Source organism: Delphinus delphis, chromosome 6, assembly GCF_949987515.2.
Source record: "Delphinus delphis chromosome 6, mDelDel1.2, whole genome shotgun sequence".
NCBI lineage: Eukaryota > Metazoa > Chordata > Mammalia > Artiodactyla > Delphinidae > Delphinus > Delphinus delphis.
The window spans coordinates 44,022,293-44,046,426 of NC_082688.1; the positions used below are offsets into that span (position 1 = coordinate 44,022,293).

General features: G+C 41.3%; 1 protein-coding gene across 4 annotated transcripts in view; it reads right to left on the reverse strand.

The window, feature by feature from the left end:
* LOC132427286 (proprotein convertase subtilisin/kexin type 5) overlaps window positions 1-24,134 on the reverse strand; it is a 405,656-nt gene that overhangs the window by 324,920 nt on the left and 56,602 nt on the right. The window lies entirely within an intron of this gene.

Here is a 24,134-nt window from a genome sequence, read left to right on the forward strand (position 1 = left end):
TGTCTGAGCCATAGGTTCCCTGTCAGCTCCAAAATTCAAACCCTCTACATTTGAGAAAGTCTTAACATTTAGCCACAATTAGTTTTTAAAAAGCAACCGGGAACTTTGAGTTTAATACAGAATTGTAACCTAAATGGTATGGGTATGAATGGGGGTACTTTTAAAAACAGTTAATCATTATGGCAATATAAGAATAAGCATGTTTCATTTTGAACGGAGCATCTCAGATACAGTATCAGCCCGGTGGCATTCTACCATTTGTTCCTAAATTCTCTTTGTTTGATTTCTTCTGGCCACAGCTAATTCCGTTGTAATACTCTAAAATGTTTCCACCATGTATCTCTACTCTCCACAAAGGAATTAAAAACTGGTGGGGGGGAGGAAGACTTTGTGGTCCACTACTATGATCTGTGATTCCATACCCATCCATTCAGTAAAGATTTCAGAACCTCTCTTGACTACTTCAAAGATTACTGGAGGAGAAGGAATACTAAAGGACCAATTAACAAGCTCAAAATGCATAGCTATAAATAAGGTACTAAGGCCAAAAGCCCAACTAATAAATTTCTATCATTCTCATATTGGGAAATATTATTCAACAAGAAGACTGGTATGCAAGATGAATTTAAAAAGTGAATTCTTAGTTACATCACTAACAAGGCAAACAGAATCACACAGCCTCCCAAATAAGATCTATTTATGATTTGGACCACAGCTAAGCATCATATATGTGCATTTTCTGCTAGATAATTTAAGCAAAATTATCAGTACAGAGAAAAGTCAATAAACGAAAAATAATATACTGGAAAATGAAAGTTTTCTGTTCCTGCTTTAATTAATCTAGACCAAGTGACTCAGTGGCACTGAATCATTCTACATCACACACACATGCACACACGTGTGCACACTGGATAAAAGGTATTACATGTTATTTCTTTAAACTATTGGACAATATCTGTCAGGCAAGCTAATAAGGATCTTGTTTTTTCTTTACTCGAAGAGACTTCTATTTAGAAATCACACTGAAACTAATGGGGCATTAAAAATGTGTGTAATTTTTTTAAATGAAAAGAGTAATTTTTAAAGTGACCATGTTTCTAAAAATACAGAACAAAATCAATTTCCTTCTCAATCAAAGTGGAGCAGCAAGCATGAGCGTGCATGTATTTTGTCTATTTCCAGAAAACATTTTAATCTCTTTATTTCAAACAATCTTTCTAAGGAATGACTTTCATAAAGTCATTTATTCATTCAATATGCAGTAAGTGCTTATTCAATACCAGACACTGTACTGGGAATTTAAAGATGACTAAGAATAATCTTCGCCTTTGATGGCCTTAATTTTATCAAGGAATATTTAGCAATTATTCTACAATTTTCCACTTCATAAAAATGTCATTATCTTCATGAATGACATGTGATGCAGGACCTATCACTATACTAATTAGACCATTTATGACAATTTTGACTATGCAAATTACATTTACAGTCCTTATAGTACTGTCTCTTAAGACTTATCCCAATAAGATGGAACTAGTTCATATTTGCACACTTGGTAAAAGAAGGCTGCAGATCTGTTTAGACCAAATGCTTTTCAAACTAATTATATATTGGCAGTGATCTTTCCTAAGAGAGCCTCCATGAATCCTGAACTGCCAACATATATGTGTTCACAAATCAGAAGGTGTCAAATCTCGTGTGGACTCAATAAAGAGACGGCTTAAGCTCAGAACAAGTCTACGATAGGGTAGGGTGGATAACCGTCTCTACAATGACACTGTAAGTATGCACTTCTCCCTACATGTGTGCGTGCATGCACGCACGCGCACACACACACACACGCACAAATGGACAAATGGGATAAGTATGTGAGAAAACCAAGTGACAGCCATTTTCCCAGATGAACTACAGGTACTAAAATAGAACAAAATACCTCACCAAACACCATCTCTTCTGTAATTTTACCAAACAAAAATGCTTAGTTACAGGGTTCAGTGGCTAGAAGATGGCACAGCAAGTTGGCATCTACATTTGACTATAAGTCACTCTGTCTGATCACAGGGCTGCAATACTCAAGAAAAGTACAGTTGTTTTTTTTTAGTGTCAGATACCATGTATTTTGTTTTGGTGCTTTACGAGTATGAGTCTATAGCCCTACATTTTTGGGAAAGCAGGAAAAGTACCCCTTGGGTCTGAAGATTTCTATGACTGGAAAGAGCATATTTATATTTTTAAACCATTATCCATATGTCTGTCCTTGAGACCTTAAAAAAGAAGCTCAGAGGTAATGCATTATACAGATTTCACTTCTTGCCAAGAAGCCCAGTACGAAGAAAAACCAGTTAGAAATTCATTTTCATAAAACTATGGTCAGCCCAGGAAAAAAGGAAAACTGTGTGCTTTCCCTCACTGGTTTAACTTCTAAAAGTTCTATTTCCTATATATTACGGATCTACATTTAAGCCAGAGTATAAAAACCTTTAGACCTCTGAAATCAATCTAGCCTCCATTAGTTAAGCCACCTGTGTGGTACGGGGTGTTAAGGACAGCCCCTCCCTCTACTCACAGAGCTCACCTGCCTACGTGGTCCACATGAACAGTGGGCCACATGAACAGTGGGCATTTGCCACTTCAGAATCTTTGTCTAAACATGTTCTCTTTCATCAGTTTCATTTGTCAAGCAAAGCACGCTAATTGATGATTATGGGAAGCCTACCCACAGTCTCAGCTGAACTCATATCTCATGATTTTGGAATTTACCAACTTTCTGACACTATACACACAGGGAAGGAAATTTGTCAGCAATCAGAGAAAAGAGGATGTTATAGCCTATGAATCTACATTATATAAGTTATCATATAAATATAAACAGAAAACCAATTATGGTATCTATCACAAGAAAGACATGGTATCACTTATATATAGAATCTAAAAACAAAAGTCAAAACTCATAAAAAAAGGTAGAAAAGTGGCTGCCAGGGGCTGGGGGTGGGGGAAATAGGGAGAAGTTGGTAAAAGGTACAAACTTACAGCTGTAAGATGAATAAGGTCTGAGGATCTAATGAATAACATGGTGACTATAGCTGATAACACTATATTGTATAATTGAAATTTGCTAAGAGAGTAGAACTTAAATGTTCTCACCAAAAAAAAAAAAAAGAAGATAAACATGTGAAGTGATGGATGTGTTAACTAGATGGGGGGATACTTTCAATAGATCAAATATATCAAATCAAAATGAGGTACACTTCAAGTGTCCTACACTTCAAGGTACACGTCAACATGTCAAGTTTTATATGTCAATTATACCTCAATAAAACTGAAATTTAAAAAATATGTAGTATCTCCACAGTGAGGAGAAATCAGCCCTTTAGATATTAAAATATATTAAAGCTAATAACTGAAACACATACCGATAGCAAATGTCTACAGGTATTGATATATCAATGGAATGGGATGGAAAGTCAAGAGACTGACAGAAAATATGTAAGAATATAGTATATGATATGGTTGTTATCCTAAAGCAATGGGGGAAAACAGATTACTTTATAAATGATGTTGAAACATGAACCAACTGGGAAAAAAATAAAATTAAAACCATTCCCGCATCTTAATCAGGATCAGTTCCAAATGAATCATATTTAAAAGTAAAAGTAAACAAATAAACCCATATAAGTCCCATGAGAAACAAAGGAAATTTTGAAAAATAACCTTAGACTGGATGATGCTTGTCTAAGTATAATAAAAACCACAAAAGTGATTTGGAAAAATGGATACATTCAACTACAGAAAACATAAATTTGGCATGGTAAAAATTACTTCATAAACAAGGAAAGACAAACTAGAGAAACATTTATAGCTGCTACCATGGACAAAGGCTCTTTCCCTCAAATATAAAGAGTTCCTGGGACTTCCCTGGTGGTGCAGTGGTTAAGAATCCACCTGCCAATGCAAGGGGACATGGGTTTGAGCTCTGGTCCGGGAAGATCCCACATGCCACAGGGCAACTAAGCCCGTGCGGCACAACTACTGAGCCTGCGCTCTAGAGCCCACGAGCCACAACTACCGAGCCCGTGTGCCGCAACTACTGAAGCCCACGTGCCTAGAGCCCATGCTCGGCAACAAGAGAAGTCACCACAATGAGAAGCCCACACACAGCAATGAAGAGTAGCCCCTGCTTGCCGCAACTAGAAAAAGCCCACATGCAGCAACGAAGACCCAATGTAGCCAAAAAAATAAATAATTAAAATTTAAAAAAAAAGAGTTCCTACAATCAGTAAGAGAAAAATTCAATAGGAAAACAGGCAAAAGAGAAGAGTACCATAATCTCCAAAAAGGTAAATCAAGTTTCTTAAACATATAAAAACATGCCTAACCTCATGCATATAAATACAAAAAACCAAATTAAAACCACACCAAGACACGGCTTTTCACATCTCACCTTTCAGATATAAACATTCTAAATATTGATGCCATACTACTAGGGAGAAATGATAAAATAGTCATCCTCATATAATGGGGATGGGAATGTAAATCTATACAACTCTATGGACAGTAACTGGACATTACCTACAAAATTCCTAAAATAAGTCATTCTACTTTTAGAAATTTACCCTACATTTTCAAAAAATATTTTATTTAAGTATAGTTGATTTACAACGTTGTGTTACTTTCTGCTACCCTACATTTTTATTAACACATGTAAATATACAAGGTTATTTATTGAAGCACTTCTAGTAATAACTGAAAGTAATAAACAACCTGAATATACACTGATAGGGATTAATTAAACAAACAACGACATATCAATATAATGGAGCACAATGCAACCATAAAAGATAATGAAGTGGGCTTTATGTATTGACAGAGAATAGTCTCCATGATGTAGCCTAAAATGAAAAAAAAAAGGAAGGTACGAACAGTCTCCAAAAGATACTACAATTTTTGCACCTCTCTGAGGTGCAACTGAGGTAACTGCTGTACACAAAAAACCCTGATAACACTGGTTGCTTTCTGGGGAAATAACTAGGTGATTGAGATGCAGGAATACGAAGGAAAACTTTTACTGTAGGCCCTTTAATACCTTGTTACTTTTGAACTATGTGAGTATGTCACCTATACAAACAATTTTAAATTTCCTTTAATTTAACATATTCCATTGGTTACTATTAATGTAATCCAACGGTATCAAATGGGACCAAATGCCTAAATTACAACATATTTTAAAAGCAATAATGAGAAAAATAGTATGTAAAAAGTACCTTAGATGGTTTTGCAGTATGTTACAACATGGCCAGTATTGAGAAAAGGTGGGTAAATAACCAAGGGACGTGGTTGGAATTTGGGGAACTTGGTTTATAATCTCAGATGTGCCACCAGCCACCTGTGTGACCTTGCAAAATCTTCGTGGGCTTCCTTCATCTGTAAAATGATAGAAGACAGACTAAATATGCTCTCTACTCTCTTTCTTCTGGCTTTGAAATTTTTGTCGATGTATGTGGTCTACTCTCTGATGTGACTGGGAATGAAAAGTCTGTGTTAAACACAATACAGAGGTGAGATAGGTGCTCCTGTGGACAGATGATCTTAAGTCATTCTGTGCAGATGCAAGATTAGTATTTCGAAAGGAACATAGTAAATATATTACTACTTTCGTGATTTGATGAAGCAGACGCCAGCAAATAAAATATGTGGGATTCCATCTTTCATATTCTTTTTTGATCAGCTTTGACAAAATGGGGGAAAGGAGCATGAAGAGATTTCTCCCCTCTGTTTTCTTCTCTGACTTTGAAAACAAACAAACAAGAAGTACTAGTTAAGTACATACCGGCCGTGTAATTTTTTCCTTTGGAAGTAAGGGATTGATGGAGATGATTTGGCACTGACAAGCTACTTCCAAACCTTAAAATCTGAAGCCAACATATCCCAAAAGTTTTCTAAAATTCTGATCAAGAAATTAGAGGTAATCATTGAGAGAATCAGAGAATCTAGTAAAAGTATGTGTTCAGGGTATAACAGTCTTTAAATTTTGCTCACTAACTGGTAATCAGTGAGTTACTAAATACTGACATTGTTATTTGATTTGCTCACTCTTTTTGAAGAAAAAAACCATAATTGTTTGAAATCTGCTTATTTCAGAGGGCTACTTGTGAACAAAATAAGCATTATTGTTTATCTGAAGGAGAATTTTCACTTGACTTCCTTGAGATAGGCACACTGAATCCTATTTAATGACTGCAGACATCAGAGGTTTATGTTAAAGAATCATCTAGTCAGGAATATGAGGAATCTTACAATTTTGAAAGGTCACTGAGAAGAAAGTTGTGAAATAAATACTGCACATATGTTTAGAAGAGGGTAATAGAAGACAATGTAGGCCTCAGTGAAAAACTTTAACTGTCCTAAAATTTTATAATTAGCTGGCTTTCTCCAAGGGAACCCTATATTTTTAAATGTGTCATCAATTTAATCATGTTCTATTTTGTATCATGAAAAACTCATGGCATTATGGTTCTAACTGTATTACTTACTTTTAGAGAATTAAAGTTATATTTATTCCCTTAAACTATTCCACTATTATTTGCACACTTCTAATTTCATTTCCTAATGTGTTGTCTAGTTTTTTTCCTCCCCATTTCTGCTAAGATGGTGTATGAAAGGGAAAAATGAACGGTTACATCCAGTTAAAGCAGTAAAATTTATTCCCCCCACCAAGGCCTCTTCTTTCATTTCTCTATTCACTCCAAAAATATTATAAAGTACCTACTATGTGGCAGGCACTGTTCTGGATGCTACAAAATGGCAGTGAGCAAAATAACCAATTTCCTGCCTCCAGGCAGTTTCCATTCCACTGGGAGTTAGACCATAAGCATGTAAATAAATAAAAGATTATATAATAGATTTTCATAGTGTTAAATGGTGCAAAAAGTAAACCATGTAAGGTGGTTGAGAGTGATTATGGAGGAGGGGGCTATTTTAGGTAAGGTGGTCAAGAAAGGCCTCTTTGAAAGATGTGATATTTTAATAGAATCCTGAATATTAAGAAACCAGCCATATAAATGTCTCAAGGAAAATACTACAGGCAATGTGAATAGCTAATGCAAAAGCCCTAAAACAACGTGTGTCTGTAATTTGGTCTACAGCTCATCCATGGGCCATAGATGCCTACAGCGATCCCTCAAGGCCTAGGGGTAGGTATACCAGTAGTGCATTTCGCCCTCCAGTGGATGGATGAGGAAAGAGACTCACACAAGTCACGGAAGCTGGTTCCCAGCCATCTGGGCAACTAATTCTGGGCTCCTGAGTACAAGGAAAATGGTCTAGAAGGCCACACAGGTTCAGGGTGGGCACGTCCCCAAGGCCCCACCAACTCCTCAGCTGGTAGGGACAAACTCAGCTGAAAAAAAAGGCTCAGCAAGACCCTCTAAAGCATGAGGCCCTGGGCAGAAGACCCTCCTGCCCAGATCTAGGAATGGTACTTGTGTGATGCTAGCCACTATAAACTGGTCCAGTAAGGAGCTGTGATACAGATTCTGTCCTTTCAATTATGTAGTAAAAAATCACAGTTTCAATGTCATCTAAACAGCAGAGAAATTATAAAATGACTTCTAGGATAGAAAGGATTCCAAGTATGAAGCATTCAAGCATTAAGGAAAGAATAAGGCATAAAATGCTATTTAGTGTATAAGCAGGTATGGAACATTGTATTACTAATCAGAAGACAAAGTTACTTCATCCATCCATCTCAGACATATCAATTACCACCTCTGCAACTCCACAAAAAAGGATATAATATCTGTGTTGGACAAATTTTGCAAAACAATTTAACATTAAATTAGGTTTATTCAAAAAGCAAGGAGGTTATTTCTAGAGCTATATGTAAAAATATTTAGCATGTGCTCTTCATACATGCAGAGGGGTAGAGCTGGACTAGACTATGTCACAGATAGGCAGTACAGAATAATGAACTGGGAAAGTGTGCTACCTGAGTTCTTGGTAGAGTGCCACCAATTACTAGCCTGTCCACTTTGAGCAAATCACATAAGCCTTAACGTTCTATATTCTCACCTGTAAAATGACATTTTTGAGGTGAGGCTCAAAATATATTGCGCTATACAAATGCAGGCTCTTACAGGACTTAGTACCTTGTATTCTAATTGCATGTTTCTTGCCACTTCCTTGAAAGAAAGAAGCTAGGTTTTAGTATTCCTAGTATCAAGGGCAATGCTTGACAACAGGCCCTCAATAAATAGGTATAGAGGGCTAGACAATATTTTTACATTGAATTAATACATTTTCTGTTAGGCATGTTTAAGTCTTCTACTTATTAAAAAAAATAGCAGGAAATTTTAAACAGGAGAGGGTGCTAAAAAGGGTGTATGCTTAATTCTACCAAATATAATAGGATATTTCATATTTCAACAACAGAAAGATGATACAGCACAAGTTATTACTTTACTAGCAATGAATAGGATGGGTTCTTTCTATATATAATTCTATACTTTTAATGTATCATGGAACCCTTTTCGGTTTGATCCTTGACTTGAAACCTACTGCTGTACAGATTATCTTAGGAGATGGAACCACTTCCTCCACTTTCCGAAACTAAGTCTGAGAAGCAACAAAAGACAGTGTCTGCAATTAAAATGGATAAACATAGATGAAGTAGTGGTTGACACAGGTCAAGAACCTGGCATATGAACACAGAAATCAGCAGTCTTTCATAAACTACAAGGGTCCAGGGTTAAATAAAGTCAATGAATCCCAGTGCTAAATGATGCATTCTCCCAGACAAATAAAGAGCATCTCCAATATTTAAAAGGTCAACTAGTCCGTAAGCAAAGGATATGGCAGAAGAAGTAGGATTTTAAAAGCAGCTACAGAGGTAGAATATAAGAACAAGAAAACGACTGGAAACCAACTCAAAACAAAACAGGAAAAGGTGCCAAACTGATAAGAAAAAACATGTTAGGGCATATTTCTTTAAGGAACATTTATTTTCAAACATTTAAACTTAAGACTTCACACATCCTGGCCACTAGTAATAATACCCATAAGCAACAGTTTTGTTCCCCTATGTCCGATAACAATACATATATTTATATATATTTATATCTATATTTTGCTTTCCCTTTATCTTTCCAGTAAAGATAATCTCAAAAGATTTTAGGTCCATTTTCCCATTGATGTGTCACTTGCTAACTTTCTTAAAATCCCTTGAAGGTATGACACATTTTATACTTGTTTCAAATGTAATATATTTGTCTTTTGAAAAAATTTAATTTGTCCTCTAGGGGGAAAAATAGCTCCCTATTCCTAGTCATGCCAAAATGCTTTCCAGTGGGTAAAACAGAATTTGATTTCTGTTAAAAAAAAAAAAAAAGTGTGTGTGTGTGTGTGTGTGTGTGTGTGTGTGTACACGAAAGCACACAGATGCACCCAGCACATGGAATAGAAGTGGTAGAAGGAAAAGCCAGTGATGTCAACTCATTAGATACCTGAATGGCAAAGAATGTTGCATTTTTAAAGTTGGATTTCAGGTTTTTCTATTTTAAACTTTAGGACAATTAATGTAAGCAATGAGAGGAAATTCGAAAAACAATTTTGATTGCTTAAAAGTATTAAAAGGAAATGGAATTCTAAAGTACCTAAACTAATTCTACTGTCTGAATGCCACCTGGGTTAAATTCACACTTTTTATTAAATGCAATCTTAAGGCAGGGATTAAATTGGGACGGCACAGAATTCCCTCCAGCTTCACTCTAGGATCAAGATTATCACTGCATTAAAAACACAGTGGCATGACTTCATTCTACATGTATTTGTCTTTTGAATAACCATCCTCTAAGCAATTTGAAAGCCAAGGCAAGGTAATAAAATCCACTGAGCATTTAAAGTTACACCTCATTCTTCCCTTAATACAGCTTAAGTTTTAGATATCTGCAAAAATGACAATTTTACCTTAAAACAAAGTGTTAATCACTTAATAGATTTTGGTTCTCTTTGACCAATCCTGCAACTCTGTGAATAAATCATTCAAGATATTCCCAGATCTGTATTTGCAAAAACTGGATGCCCTCAAGTTGTATATCAAGTGAATACAAAGACGAGCATTATTTTGTACAGAGTGGAGAAATTGTTCAATTCAGCTGAGATTAATATAAAAAGAGGCAAATGCTGGCAAAGGAAAGGGCAGTCATTCTCATTATTTCTCCAAGCAGAGGACATGGGGTGATCTGCTAAATACCAAAAGTGTATCAGCATCTTACTCTTAATATAATGTACCACTTAATTCCATGGCTCACGAGCAATGATTGTAAAAGTTATACTCATAGGGGGAGAAACACTCTTCTCCAGTGACTAATTCAGCTCCACTGCACACATTGTCTTATTCTCCAAGCTATTTAAATATAAATGGCAATAGCTTTTTGTTTCTAATTTCCATGGACCCTACTGCTATGACTTTGATCACAGTGGAAAAATTTGAGGGGGAGGGGTGAGTACCTAAATTCAGAATTAGGTACCCGAAGTTTTAATTTCATCCATTTTATTCTTTTTTCAATGTAAGGCGTTCTCAGTACTCTGATAGCTTCTGTTTTTTCATCTTGCCAGCATCTGTAAATCTCTTTATTGTCAAGATCTCAAATCTTGGAAATCAAGAAACTACCAATTGTTGTGTTAGTAAGTTCTAGTACTATGAATCAAATGGGGTTGGGCTAAAAATCAATGTCTTCTCTTCCTCCTGTTGCTATAAGATAAATATGCAACTTTAGGGGTGAATGCACGAAGTCTGCACAAGGGTTCTATGTTTTTTTGAGGCTACCTGACATTCTTAAACCTAAAATGAGCTCAAAATGTGTAAGTCAGTAAGTAGTACGAAGTCACCAGCGGCGGCGAAGTCTGGATGAAGATCCCGTGTTGGGCCCCCAAAACGCAGAGAGAAATGAGAAAGGTGGGCCTTTGGAGAGGGTCTCTGACTTGGGTTTTCACTCCTTTCCCTTTTTTCCTGAACTCTAACCTTACACTTGGCAGAGATGGCAGGGGTGTTTTGCAACAAAAACACTGGAACTGTGGCAGCTCTTAAACACCATCATCACCCTCTGAAATATTTAGCAAACAGCTACTTTGGTCAGGATGGGGGAGAAGCATGCTTTCAGCCTCCTGGAATAATACTGTCCAAAATCCCTGGGCCAATGGGAAAAGGATTGGCATTTTCTCACCTAAATCCAGTTGCCTGAGGCAAACCAAATGTTTTCTCAATTTCACTGCTGTTCCTTCACCTTGAAACCACTGACAAGGCTTCCAGCAAGGTGGTACTTGACCAAACTTGCAGGTCAGAGCACATAAAAGTCTGGAGCGGGGCCTGATAAGTGAGCGTGCCCGATGGAGCTTCCGCCTGCCCTCTGCGAAGGCCAGGCAGCGCCCTGGCTCCCAGCTTCCTGGCGGCCTCCGTGTCACAACCGAGGAGTGCCAATTCACTCCACTGGGCCTCCCTCTCCCTGAACTCATAACTCATACCCACCACAGTCAATTACAGGAGCCCTGGGGCTGAGGCTCAGGGAAGGAAAGAGAAAGCACATTTTCAGCACTGTCATCAAATCTGACACATTTTCAGTGGGGAGACCCAGAAGCCACAGCTCTCCCCCTTCAAGCTTCCTTCTTTCCTGCTGTGTCTTTTGGATGCCTTACCCTGGAGTCTGTTGTGTCAATGTTCATGGGATTGTGATGAACTTTACTGCACCCAGGGGCTGTCAGCAATTCTAATGCATCACTTTCCCTCCTCCAACGAGTTCCACTCTGGCACATTCGGGCTCTCAGCAGTGGAGTGAGAGCTTGGCCTGGACCACGGTTCCCGGCAACCCTACTGAGTCTTGGCTACTTGAGAAAGGGCCGTCAAAATTGTAGCACCTGGGCTTCTTTGGCGGCGCAGTGGTTGGGAGTCCGCCTGCCGATGCAGGGAACGCGGGTTCGTGCCCCGGCCCGGGAGGATCCCATGTGCCGCGGAGCGTCTGGGCCCGTGAGCCATGGCCGCTGAGCCTGCGCGTCCGGAGCCTGTGCTCCGCAGCGGGAGAGGCCGCAATGGTGAGAGGCCCGCGTACCGCAAAAAAAAAAAAAAAAAAAAAAAATTGTAGCACCTGCCGAGTCCACTTCTTAGACTTGGTTCAGTATAACACTTAGCAGCTCAGAATCTAGGGGAGGGAAGGCAGAGCAGAAAAACGGTAATGACAGGCTTGAAGATGATGTCTACAATTTGTGAAGGTTCAGGAGGATGAAAGCAGCATCTCTCTAGCCCTCAGAGCAGCCACGCCACGCCTTGCCCGGAGCAAGCGCCCTGTAAGGATTTACAGAATGAATGACTGTATTAACTACTCTTTCAGTAAAGGAATAATCGGTAGTCCAGTTGTTTTTCAGCCCCAAATGCGTTAGGGAAAGCCAATAAACAAGCTCTAGCAGGACAGGAGTTCTCAGTCTCTGGAAAGAGAGGGGAAATGATCTGTCATTTTCAGATAGGAGCTTCTGGATTTAGGCTCAAAATAAACCAATGAAGTCACTGTTGCTTGGCCAAGGAATAAATCGTATAGGTGGTGGCAGCTGTGTTTTTTTGCAGTACTTTGATTTCCAATGGGTAAAGAAATCACTGGTTAATGCTTTTGAAAGTAAAACTGATGTTTTTCATGTTTTGTGCAAAATAAAATCTACCTATTGTTTCTCGAACACCACCAAACTGTCCCATGAAAAGATCATCCTTTCACCAGTGGGGAGCCTGGGGCACAGGGAGGTTAAGTGACTTGATCAAGTCACAGGATAGTAAAGGACCTGAAACAAGAATCCTTAACAAGTAAATCCACGCCCGGGTTTCTTTCCACAGAACACAGTGGCTCCTTACTGAAATCTCTCTTCAGCTGATGGAGTGGGTTGAGGGAGCACATCTTTTTCCTCCCCCTTTGTGTCATTATAACATTTCTATGCCTGGAGATTAGTCAAAGCTGATCACTTAACTAGAAGCTTTAGTGGGTGAAAGGTGAGGGAAGGAGGAAAGAAAGTAGGACAAAATGGCTTAACACCGGAGCTTTTATCATCGATGTAAGGAATCTTGCGGAGGTGTTCAATTACTCAGCTGGAAGCATTTGAAAATGGGTTAAGACACTCAGTTAAGTCTGCAAATGACAGGAGAATTGTCTGATGAATGAAAAATAAAAATGTGAATCAGGAAAAGAATTCTCAGCACAGCCTTGGCAGTGATGACAGAAATCCTTTTTCCCTCAAGGGTACCTTCTGACTTGTAATTTAAGAGCCTAGGAAGTTCAAGGCCTAAAAATCTCCCAAATTAAAAAAACAAAATACTACCTCATTGTAACCAAATCCTTAGTTACCCAGATGCTTTGAATTAGACTGAATTGACAAGATGAGACAAAGGAAGACATGATGGTTACTGATTAAAAGCAGGGTTTCTGGAGTCCACGCAACCTGTGTTTGAGAATGCTGGATTGTCCACTGAAAAGCACACTGACCTCAGACAAGTTACTTAACCTCTGAATGTCAAATGGGGCAGACAACTGGATCTGAAGACTAAAGGAGCTTGATTCATGACAGATCCTTAGCACAGTTCCTGACACAAGACTGTCCACCATGCAGCCACGGCGACGTGTTGGTATGGCCAACTATGCCCACCAAGGAGTTTACTGCTTTCATTAGCCCAAGAGCTGCAAGCTTGAGTTCAGTCCCAATTGACCAGAATGTGACACTGAAGGTCAAAGTTTTACAAAGGCACACTGGACTGGAAATCAGGAGATCTGTACAATCCAGCCCTGTTACCTCTTTGGTTTCAATGTCCCTCTCTACAAGCTCAAGGTGTTAGGCCAGAGCAGTGAGCCGAGCCCAGGGGTTCAGAGAGTTGCCTCCACGGTCAAGGAGGTGTGGATAAACAGTAAGGCCAATCAATGTCCCCTCCTCCCCACCCTCCAAAGTAGGCCATCTCTTTTTTTTTTTGCGGTACGCAGGCCTCTCACTGTTGTGGCCTCTCCCGTTGCGGAGCGCAGGCTCACGGGCCCAGCTGCTCCGCGGCATGTGGGATCCTCCCGGACTGGGGCACGAACCCGCGTCCCCTGCATCGGCAGGCGGACTCTCAACCACTGCGCCACCAGGGGAGCCCAGGCCATCTCTTGAATAAAGTATTTCGCTTCGTACCAGAAAAGACAGTCTCAAAGGTTCTGAGATCCCACGTGGTGAGTAAAATTCTACTGAACCTCTAAAATGTTTAGATCTGCTTTTTGTCTAGCATTAGGGCAACCTACATTAACCTCTGAGAATTAAGATTTCTCATTGTTTGTTTGTTTTGTGCAAATAAACTTTCCAGCTCTTTTTATCTTATGGAGTAATCAGCAATAGCCTGGGGTGGAAGACTGGAACCAGGGAAAGCTATGTTGATGACAGAATTCCACTAAGGGCAGTCATGATGTTTCTCCATTAAAGTGGGTTTCTGGACCTTCCACAGAACAATTCTAATGAACACATATGTCTTAGAGTTTACCAAAGCCATGTTTAGAAAAGGAAGTAGGTATGCACATAATAGTTTCTATGACGATATAAATAATTAAATAAGCTCACAATACAGAAGGTCACAGAAAGGTTCCACAAACCATATGAAGTGGTCCCCACCATGGATGGATCAGATCTGACCACTCTTCAGCATTTCCACAGCCATCACCCTAACTGAGACGCTGATTTTCTCATATCTTTCTCACTGAAATCCCTAATAATTCTCTGGTTGGATTTCTATAAAGTTTGGCCCTCATTTCTTTCATCCTCCAAACTCTTCCAGACGACCTCAGTAGGTCAATTCTTTTATCCCAGCACCCTCTTGGTTGAAGGCACCTGCTTTCCTCCTCTGGTGCATTCCGAGCAACCTATGCTTATCTCTACCACAACCATTATTAAAAGCCTTTGAACTATTGGCTTGTCAGGCTTCCCCATGAAAGCTTACCTTCCTAGAAGGAAGAGATTGTACTTCCCATATCGGTGTCCCTGGCACTTGGCAGGTTACCTGGCTGACAAAGGAGGTGCCGTAAGTATTTGCTGAATGAATGAATTTGCCTGTAAATGCACGAAGAATAGAGCAGAACTTTGTAACGGACTTGGACTGGCGTTCAAGGCCTTGCCTCAACTGGCCTAGCTCCTGAGACTGACCTCACACTTGTTTGATACAGGTGGTCCTTGCTAAGCTTTCAAATCAACCTGATTGGAGACCCTTTTACTGAGCACCAACCAGGTGCCAGGCACTGGTGCTTTATCAGTGAATCCACCAACAGGCCTCTGACTTCCTGGAGCAGGGGGGACAATTTAGTTAATTGCTGGCAATTAAGATCAGGCAGGTCTCTGCCCTCCAGGAGCTTACTTACAGCCCGGGAGGTGGAGTTATTACAACACCAAGGGGCGTATGTCTTAGCAACATAGGATTCTCCCTGGTCCCTTCTTGCTCTAAAATGTTGTATCTTGCTACGTCTGGAAAGCTTCGGCATGTTCCTCCTGCTACGCTGTGTCTTGTGAAGTGGGCCAACGATAGAGAAAATAGGATCCCTCAGCCAAAGGGGTGAGGTGAAAGCTGAGCACCTGAAGCACATCATAGCTCCTTTTGGGCCCTGGCTAACACCTGTCACCTTGTATCTGCAGTGAGACTCAAGTGGAAATGGGTTACCTCCTTCCGCTTGGAGGCTCTCTGTTTACTGAGGCTGATTGTGCCCTGCATGGAGAGAACAAAAAGCCATGCACAGGCAGAACTAGTTTTCCTTTATGTAAAGATGTAACGTGCAGGGCTGAATGGTTTCACAGTATATGTTGTGTAGAAATCGGACAGACAAAACTAGATGGCTCTAGATTAATTCTAGAAAGCAACACTTCCTATGTAACCTTGCCCAAGTGATTTGACCTATCTAATTATCAGTTACCCTGGTGTGTTGTGAGCCAAAGTGATGGGCACGTAGTAGGTGTTTGGTAGAAAATAGTTCCTTTCCAGTACCCTTACCACTCTTGGGGCCAAACTATCAAATATGTTTATTGACAGGTTAACAGGACACACTGGGGGTTCAAACATGGATAGGTCCACCTGCGATTGATTGAATTTAATTGAAGTCGGTAAAACCACTAAAAGCAGGACTATCTCTATAGCAAGAAGAGAGATTTTTCAAGAGCACATTCCCACGAGGTTGGGATGGTAAGTTGCTCTCTTTCTGGGTGGAGTACCCAATAAATGTCCTATTTATAAGTAGCTATTAAAAAACTTTTGTCAAGAGAAGCACTGCAGGTGACAACCATGATTTCCTTTTTCACTTTCTAGCTACCCCACATCCTCTAGAATAGGATGAAACTGTCAGAGTTTCGGTTTCCCAATCGCTAGTCTAACCATCCCAGACGGTAAGCGATCTGCTGAAACTGACTTCCATCAGGACTTCTGGAGAGATTTCTCCTTTCTCTGACCTACCTCCAGGGCCCTTTCCAGCCCTGCCTCAGTACAAGCTGGTATGCACCCAAAGCATTAACCCTGGACTAACTTCTAGATGCACTGGTTGATACAGGGGCTTAGCGCCCAGGGCAGCCAAGATGGCATCACAGGGCAAACCGCCTTGCAGGCAGGGACCTTATCTGTACACTTGCACACCGTACCATGCTTGTCATCCACCCTCTGCTGTCTCTCTCTAATGTGCCCGCCACAGCTCACAGGCTGGATTCTACTTCCTAACTACAAATCCCACCGCTGTTGGCAATCTGTGGCCCTCATGTGGCAGGTCCAGAGCTCAGGAGGTTGTTTTCCCCACGAATTCCCTCCTATTCTGGAATCAGGGACTAAAAAAGCAAAAAACTAGCTTTCTGCATCTATTCGTTTTTGCTTCATACACCTAAGAAAGGGGGACATAGCCTCACCAAAAAAGTCACCAATAAACATGGGATCAGGGCCTACGGTACACTTTAGTTCGCAGCCTCTCATGTCCTGCTGCAGATTCTTTGCCTTTGGGGCAGAGATCTTAGAGATTATCTAGCTCAAACCTTTCATATTACAAAGAACGAACTTGAATCCAAGTGAGGTTACAGTTTATTTGTGATAAGAAAGGTCTTCCTCCTCTGAGGCCTGCCCTTTGACCACCATTACACAGTCTAATATTTGATGCTTGGCTTTTAAGCGAAATTGAACCAACATGGATAATGACCCCCGACATGGGCAGGAAGAGACAAAAGTGCTGTTAAAAACAAACTTGGCTTTCTAAAGTTTGACAATGAACTGCCGGGTTTAAAATGCGAGCCTACAAGGAAATAGCCTTGTAAACATGTACAGCAGATATGCAGTGAGGACTTAATTAATACGTGAAGTTGAAATGAAGCATGAATTAACAATGGCATTCATCAAACCGAACTTATGCTGCTGTTAGTCATGCGTTGGCATTTGTGGGCTTTATTCCCTCAGTCATACATAAAACAGCCCAGGTGCACACCTAGTAACCATCAAATACAATGGACAAACATCCCAGGTGCAAAGGAAGCACTGCTTGGTGAAGGCCACCAGTCTTTGGTGGGCTTGCGCTGACCACCCCATAACTCATTCCACCGTTGGCATTTTTTACAACAGTGTTCTAACACAAGTTTTATTTCATTGCTTTTAACCCAAGATGTGTGTAAAATATTCAAGAACACTGAGATAATGCCAGGAAGAGTGTTCTGAGAACACTCAAAGTTTTAAAACGTATTAGTCAAGCAATATAAATATTCACTGTAAGAAACGAAAAAGAAAAACCAAGACACAAGGAACTCTCAGAACACCGACTTGTCTGTATTCTGGCCAAAGGACTTTTACCCTGTTACAGGTAAATGTGCTCTCTTGAGACAGGAGAGCAATGCAGCTGCCAGTGTCATCAGCTCTGCTCACCAAGTGCCACAGTCAGTCCCAGGTACTCTATCCATACGGTCTCTAATCTTCTCAACAAAAGGTTGGATGTTCTCTCCATTTCCCAGCTAAAGAAACTGATATTCAAAAAGCTAAGCAAAGTCCAAGGTTACCCATGAGACTATGCAGAGCTGGGATGTAAACCCACAGCTAAGTCCATGCTTTTCCACTACACTATAAGCCATCATTCAATTATTCTTTAACCAAGAGTAAAAATGAACTCAAACAAATGCTCTGACACTACCTGCCCTTCCTTGCCTGGCACGAGTCCACACCTCTCTAAGTTGGCTAAGAACCACACGAAAACTAAATGTCAGGATGCTGCAGGACAGTTGTTGCCAACAAAATGATTCAGGTGAAGATGCCTCCCCCGTAATTCTTCTTCTTCCAAGTTGCTTATTTTAAACACAAAAGCTCCTTAGATTTTCACTGTAAATTGTTGGAACTGGAAATGTGAGAGCAATTTCAGAGGAAAGCTGTGATTTTTGTGGTTTGCCAAAGTCTGCAGCCCAGAAGAGCCAAGATTATGTTATTTTCCCCCAGAACGGTGTTAGTAGTGATCTCTCTCTGATTGTGTCAGATCAAGTATCCCCAAAATACTAACCAGCGAGCTATGGCCCAAGCTGATCTTTTAACTTTGCTTTTCTATGGTATTTCAAAAGAATAAAAGAAAGAAAAAAGGGAATAATGAACATGATGCCAATAATAATAATAGCTACAATTTATCGGGCGCTTTCTATGAGCGAGACTCTGTGTATATATCTTATCGTTTAATCCCCATAACAGTCCTAGAAGGTCAGCTGGCATCGTGTAAAGGACATTATCATGGACGAGGAAGCTGGGACTCAAATAGGTTTAGTTTTCTGCCATGTTCCCACAGCTAGTAATTGGCAAAGCAGGACTCAGACAAGACCTGCCTCCAGAACCCACTCGATTCACCATTACACACACAGTTTCTTATGAAGCAAGACAGGACCAGGGCTGGGTCCCTGAAGATGCCCATTTGGGACTCTGTCACCCCTCATCACTTTTTTGTTGGTCCCATTTCAATCTGTGCCAGCCAGTCAGGGGTGATGTCTTACTGGTTCCATGACACCCACTGACAGAGCCACTCTCTACAGACGGGGCACGTTATGCCGGTTCTCAGTCCACTTCCAAATCTCTGCTGAGACCTCCGGGAGCAGATGACAATGACTATCAACCCCAGTGCGTTCGGTCCCTCTCCAAGTTTAGGCAGAACGACGGAGCCAGGCGCACACACCACGGTTTTAAAACCTACTGTGTATTCTGCTGTGAATACCCAGTTGTCAAAACTGAAAGTGTCTGGATGCTTACGGAAGGGCCACCCTGTCACATTCCTAGCCTTGAACATCCCGCTGGCTCCAGGAGGGTGAATCTGCCAACAGACTCTTTCCTCATGTGCTGGCCGATCGCCTGGCCCCTGGCTCAGCTGGATCTGAGCCTTCCGAGTTGCCAAGCCAGGTCTCAAGCCAGGAGCTTTCTCTATAACCTCCTTTTGACCCAGTAGCCCAAGAAGTCTTTCTGAATGAGCTAAGGGAAGCACAGTTTACCCACGCTTCAGGACTCAGATCAAAGACCTTCTCTTCCAAGAAACCTTCCACGATCCCTCCCAGCAACTTCTCCTCCTCCAAGGTCTCCGCTCAACCATTTATTCTGGGAGGCCTTCCCCGACCACACTCTCTAAATGGGGCCTCCCTGCCCCAATTACTCCAGCATCACCCTGCGTAACTGCTTCCCAGCACTTACCACAACCTGAATTCATGCCGATTATTTGTGTGTATCTGTGTATTTTCCATCCTCCCCACAGTAACCTCATGCGCTACCAGGGCAGGAACCTCACCGCCTCCACGACTGTTGTTTGTGGTCAGCTCAGAGCTGGAGACACTGCAGGGAATCAACACCTGAAGCAGTGTTACCCAATAAAAGGAGAAAGCACACACGTGTATCATTTTAGATTTGTTAGGGACTCCACCCATTAAAGAAGCAAAAAGAAACAGGTGAAATAAATTTTAATAAGTCTTTAACCCAGTACTCCAAATGTTATTATTTCATCATGTAAGTGATATAGAAATTATTAATGAGATATTTCAATATATTAATGAGATATGTTCAGTTTTTTGGTTCTAAGTCTTTAAAATCAGGTATGTATTTTATACTTAGAACAGATCTCAATTAAGATGCCAAATTTTCATCAATAATACTCAATCCAGGGCTTCCCTGGTGGCGCAGTGGTTGAAAGTTCATGCCCCGGTCCGGGAGGATCCCGCATGCCACGGAGCGGCTGGGCCCGTGAGCTATGGCCGCTGAGCCTGCGTGTCCGGAGCCTGTGCTGCGCCACGGGAGAGGCCACAACAGTGAGAGGCCCGCGTACCACAAAAAAAAAAACAAAAAAAAACTCAATCTGTACTTAGCTTCCATAAAACGGACAGTTGAAACAGCAGATTCACATACCCAAACTGTATCAGACACAAACGATTTCTAATAACTGGGTCAAGGATAAGTTTTAAAATTTAAAGTTAATTAAATTAAGTAAATTTACGAGCCAAGTACACAATGGCCCCCTGTGGCTGGTGGCTGCTATACTGGAGACTCATTTAAATGATTCAATGAGAGAATGAATTCTAAAATATCAACTGATTGCTAAATTAGCTGTAAAGAAAATGTTGGCACTAGTCAATTGAAAGGCTTTAAATCTCTTGGATTTTCTCTGGAGGCTAAATCACTTTGTATCAAGTCAGTGCAATCCTGAATCATTTCCCTGTAGGAGTACAGCAGCCCTACCATCTTGTGCCACGCATGGGAGATAAGGCGACGTAGAGGCACCAGATGCAATCAGGAAGCCTGACCTTCAGGCTCAGCTCAATCACAAAGACTCAATCCAGTTGGGGGCGACAGTAACCGGTGGAATCAGGGACACAAGTAAGCCACACAGCTCTTCCGTTAGATTAGCAAGAAGCTGTCCTTCTTCCAGCACTTGCCGCCTGACCCAGTCCTTCAGCACTCTACCACTCCACTTTTCATTCCGACTGCATACAGGCTGCAGTTTGCCTTATAAGACAGTCAATAAGTTAGCCTGGAGAGAGCCCTATTCGTCATGAACAGGGTGACTAGTTGTCCCTGTTGGACAGGACAATTGCAGTTCAAGCCTGTTGTCCTGGTGTCATCTGCACCCCTCTTCGCTCTCAAAACTCTGGAAGATTAGAATTCATTGTGGAACCTCTCAAGAGAACTGAGCTCCTATCGGGCACTTGGCAAACAGCTGTTGGATGTTAATGAGTAGAGCATGGCGGGAATCTGAGGATGCCCGATGCTCCCCTCTGCCCTTCTCTTCCGTACATACGATTTGGGGAGTCATAAACAAATGCAACCCTGTGATCAATAAAAAGAATAAACTGGACTTTATACTAACAAGATCAAATTTGCAATCTTCGGTGTTTTAAATTTCCTTTTGCTCTTTCCTTAATCATGCTTTTTCCCCATGATCATATGCCCTCTGTTTTCCCTGAATATTAAAATTAGTTTTTTCTCTGACAGTTTCTTTCTATGGCTTTGCTTCCCTCACCCCCACTTCCTTTCAATGATTAGCTGCCCACAAAGCTTTCTCAGACTTCTCACTCCTTCCAAAGTCTAGCCTGCTGAGTTTCCCTTAACTCCGGTTGTTTGCAACTAACCTTATTCCTCCTCACTCTTTCATTTCCCCTTCAATTCGTGAGTCTGTTAGAATCTGACAATTGCCCTGATTGATTCTTCTGACTTAGGATTTAAGAAATGTAAGCAAAAGAAAGATTTGTCCCTTTTATTTTATTTTGTTTTATTTTATCCTGTAATAAACCTTTTATTTTTATTTTACAGTTGAAGAAGGACCCTAACTCTTGTCTATGTTCTTTCCTACAATCTCCTTCACTCTCAAGTCTCCACCTTCTATTCGTTTAGTCATGTACACATCTGTCTCCATCATATGCCACGAGTAGGCGCTGGAGCAGGGACTCTGGTCCTGGGCACCCGACTCTGAAAGCCCTGCTCCTCTACAAACCAGGTGTGTACGCAAAACTGCGTGTTCTGAGCTAGGAAGAACAGGGATTACAACACCCATCTCAGAGGGCTTTGGAGTATTTAAATGAGTTAACACAAGTAGGGCACATACAACCATGCCAGACCCACACTGAGGGCTCGACAACAGGCAGCTACTGTCATTACTCATCCTTATTTCTCCCCTGCACTTAGCACAGTGCTGTGCCCTGCACACAGCAGTGCCCAATAAAGAGAGTCAGCTCTTTCAACTTGAATGTTTATTGCTGCAGATGAGACAAATGTGAGCTGACTCTCAGAAGGGTTCTTAAGCTTCACCTGGCAAATATCTCTGCTTGTGCCAGAGCCCCAGAGTCTGGAATGTGGTGGACTGCTTAGGGAAGAAGCTCACTGGATTAGTGCAAATCCTTCTCTAATCTTGGAGGCGGGGTGGTGAGGAGTATCAGACTGCACGTGCGGCTCACAGTAGCTCAGGAGCATCATCATTTAATAAGAACATCGGGGCTTCCCTGGTGGCACGGTGGTTGAGAGTCCACCTGCCGATGCAGGGGACACGGGTTCGTGCCCCGGTCCGGGAAGATCCCACATGCCGTGGAGCAGCTGGGCCCGTGAGCCATGGCCGCTGAGCCTGCGCGTCCGGAGCCTGTGCTCCACAATGGGAGGCCACAACAGTGACAGGCCCGCGTACCGCAAAAAAATAAAATAAAAAGAACATGGTATTCTGTAGTTTCACATGTAGGAATGACACCCTAACACGTGCAAGCTGAAGCCTACATGCTTGGGTATGGAATAAGCAGTGCATCGAGACCTGGTTCCTAGGGTACCTCCTTATCAGACTCTTCCTCTGTACCTTCCCACCTTACCTGCCCACCCCACACACACACCCCTAAGCTCCAGCCAAAATGAAGGTAGCATCATTCCCTGTCACACACCTGAAAGTCTCGCCAGTCTTTTTAAAACCTCCTTGGGCCACATCAATTTTCTTGCCCCCAGGCCAACTTCTATTCCATAATGTCCGGTTTAAGGGTCTCTCCTCCTCTGGGAAGATATTCCAGATTCCTCAAGTAATTACACTTTTTTTCTCAATGTTCCCTCCATGTTGTGGGCACACTTCCATCAGAGGCCTAACCCTACTGTGCTGTAATTGTCACCTTCTCTGTCTACCTCTGGATTGCTAACTCCTTGTGGGCAAGAATTCAAAGTAGATGTGTAGTGTTGATTGAATGAATAAATGAATGAATATACTGCTTTCAAGTTTACAACATGTCTTTTGCATAAATCAACCTCTGTAACCTTTATATCGTTATGAGTTCTTACCATCATTTCCATTTTATACAGAAGGAAACTTTTGTTCATAGAGCTAAAATCATTTGCCCAAATGTTCACTGTCAATGAAAGATAAAAACAGAAATGGTTTTTCTGGCTCCAAATCAAGGGCCCAGAGTCTTCCATGGAAAGAAACTTCCATGTGCATTATCTCAATTAATCTCTAAAACAACCCTGCCACACAGAATAAACTGAGTCCCAGAGTGTCTCAAGTTCATGAATCCTACAGAGGTAGTGGCCTGCTTCCTGAACATAGTTCCTTTAGCCTCTAAAGTTCAAGCCTTTCCTCTGAACTCCAAGCTCCACGGATACACACGGGGACACAGAAAGCAAAATGTCTTCCAGCTGCTGTTTACAGTCAGGCTGGGCAAACCACTGTGAAATACAGAGTAGAATGTCCTAATAAACTTGGCTCCATTCTCCACTCCTGAACTCCACTCTATCCTAACTGGGACAGGAGCACAGAGAGGTCAAGTCCTGACCACGGTCGAGGCTGAACTGGGTCAAAGGCTGAGTTTATTCTGGGCCTGATGCAGGGCTCTGTTCTCACCCAGGCATCATAGAAAGTTAACTAGGTTTACCCCAATTTCGACCTTACACTTACTATCACTAATGTGTTACTTTCACAGAATCTTTTTGAGTTTACAAAGCAGTTTCAAATGTCATCGGGGCTTCGAAGCAACCCAGTTAGATAGACAAGGCAGATATTATTATTCCTAATAAATGATGGCATACTGCACGGGACAAATCTAAGATCTGGGATTCAGGGCACGAGGGCGATATTCTTTTCTCTGTTTCATAAACTATCACTGTCAGGTGAGAAAAG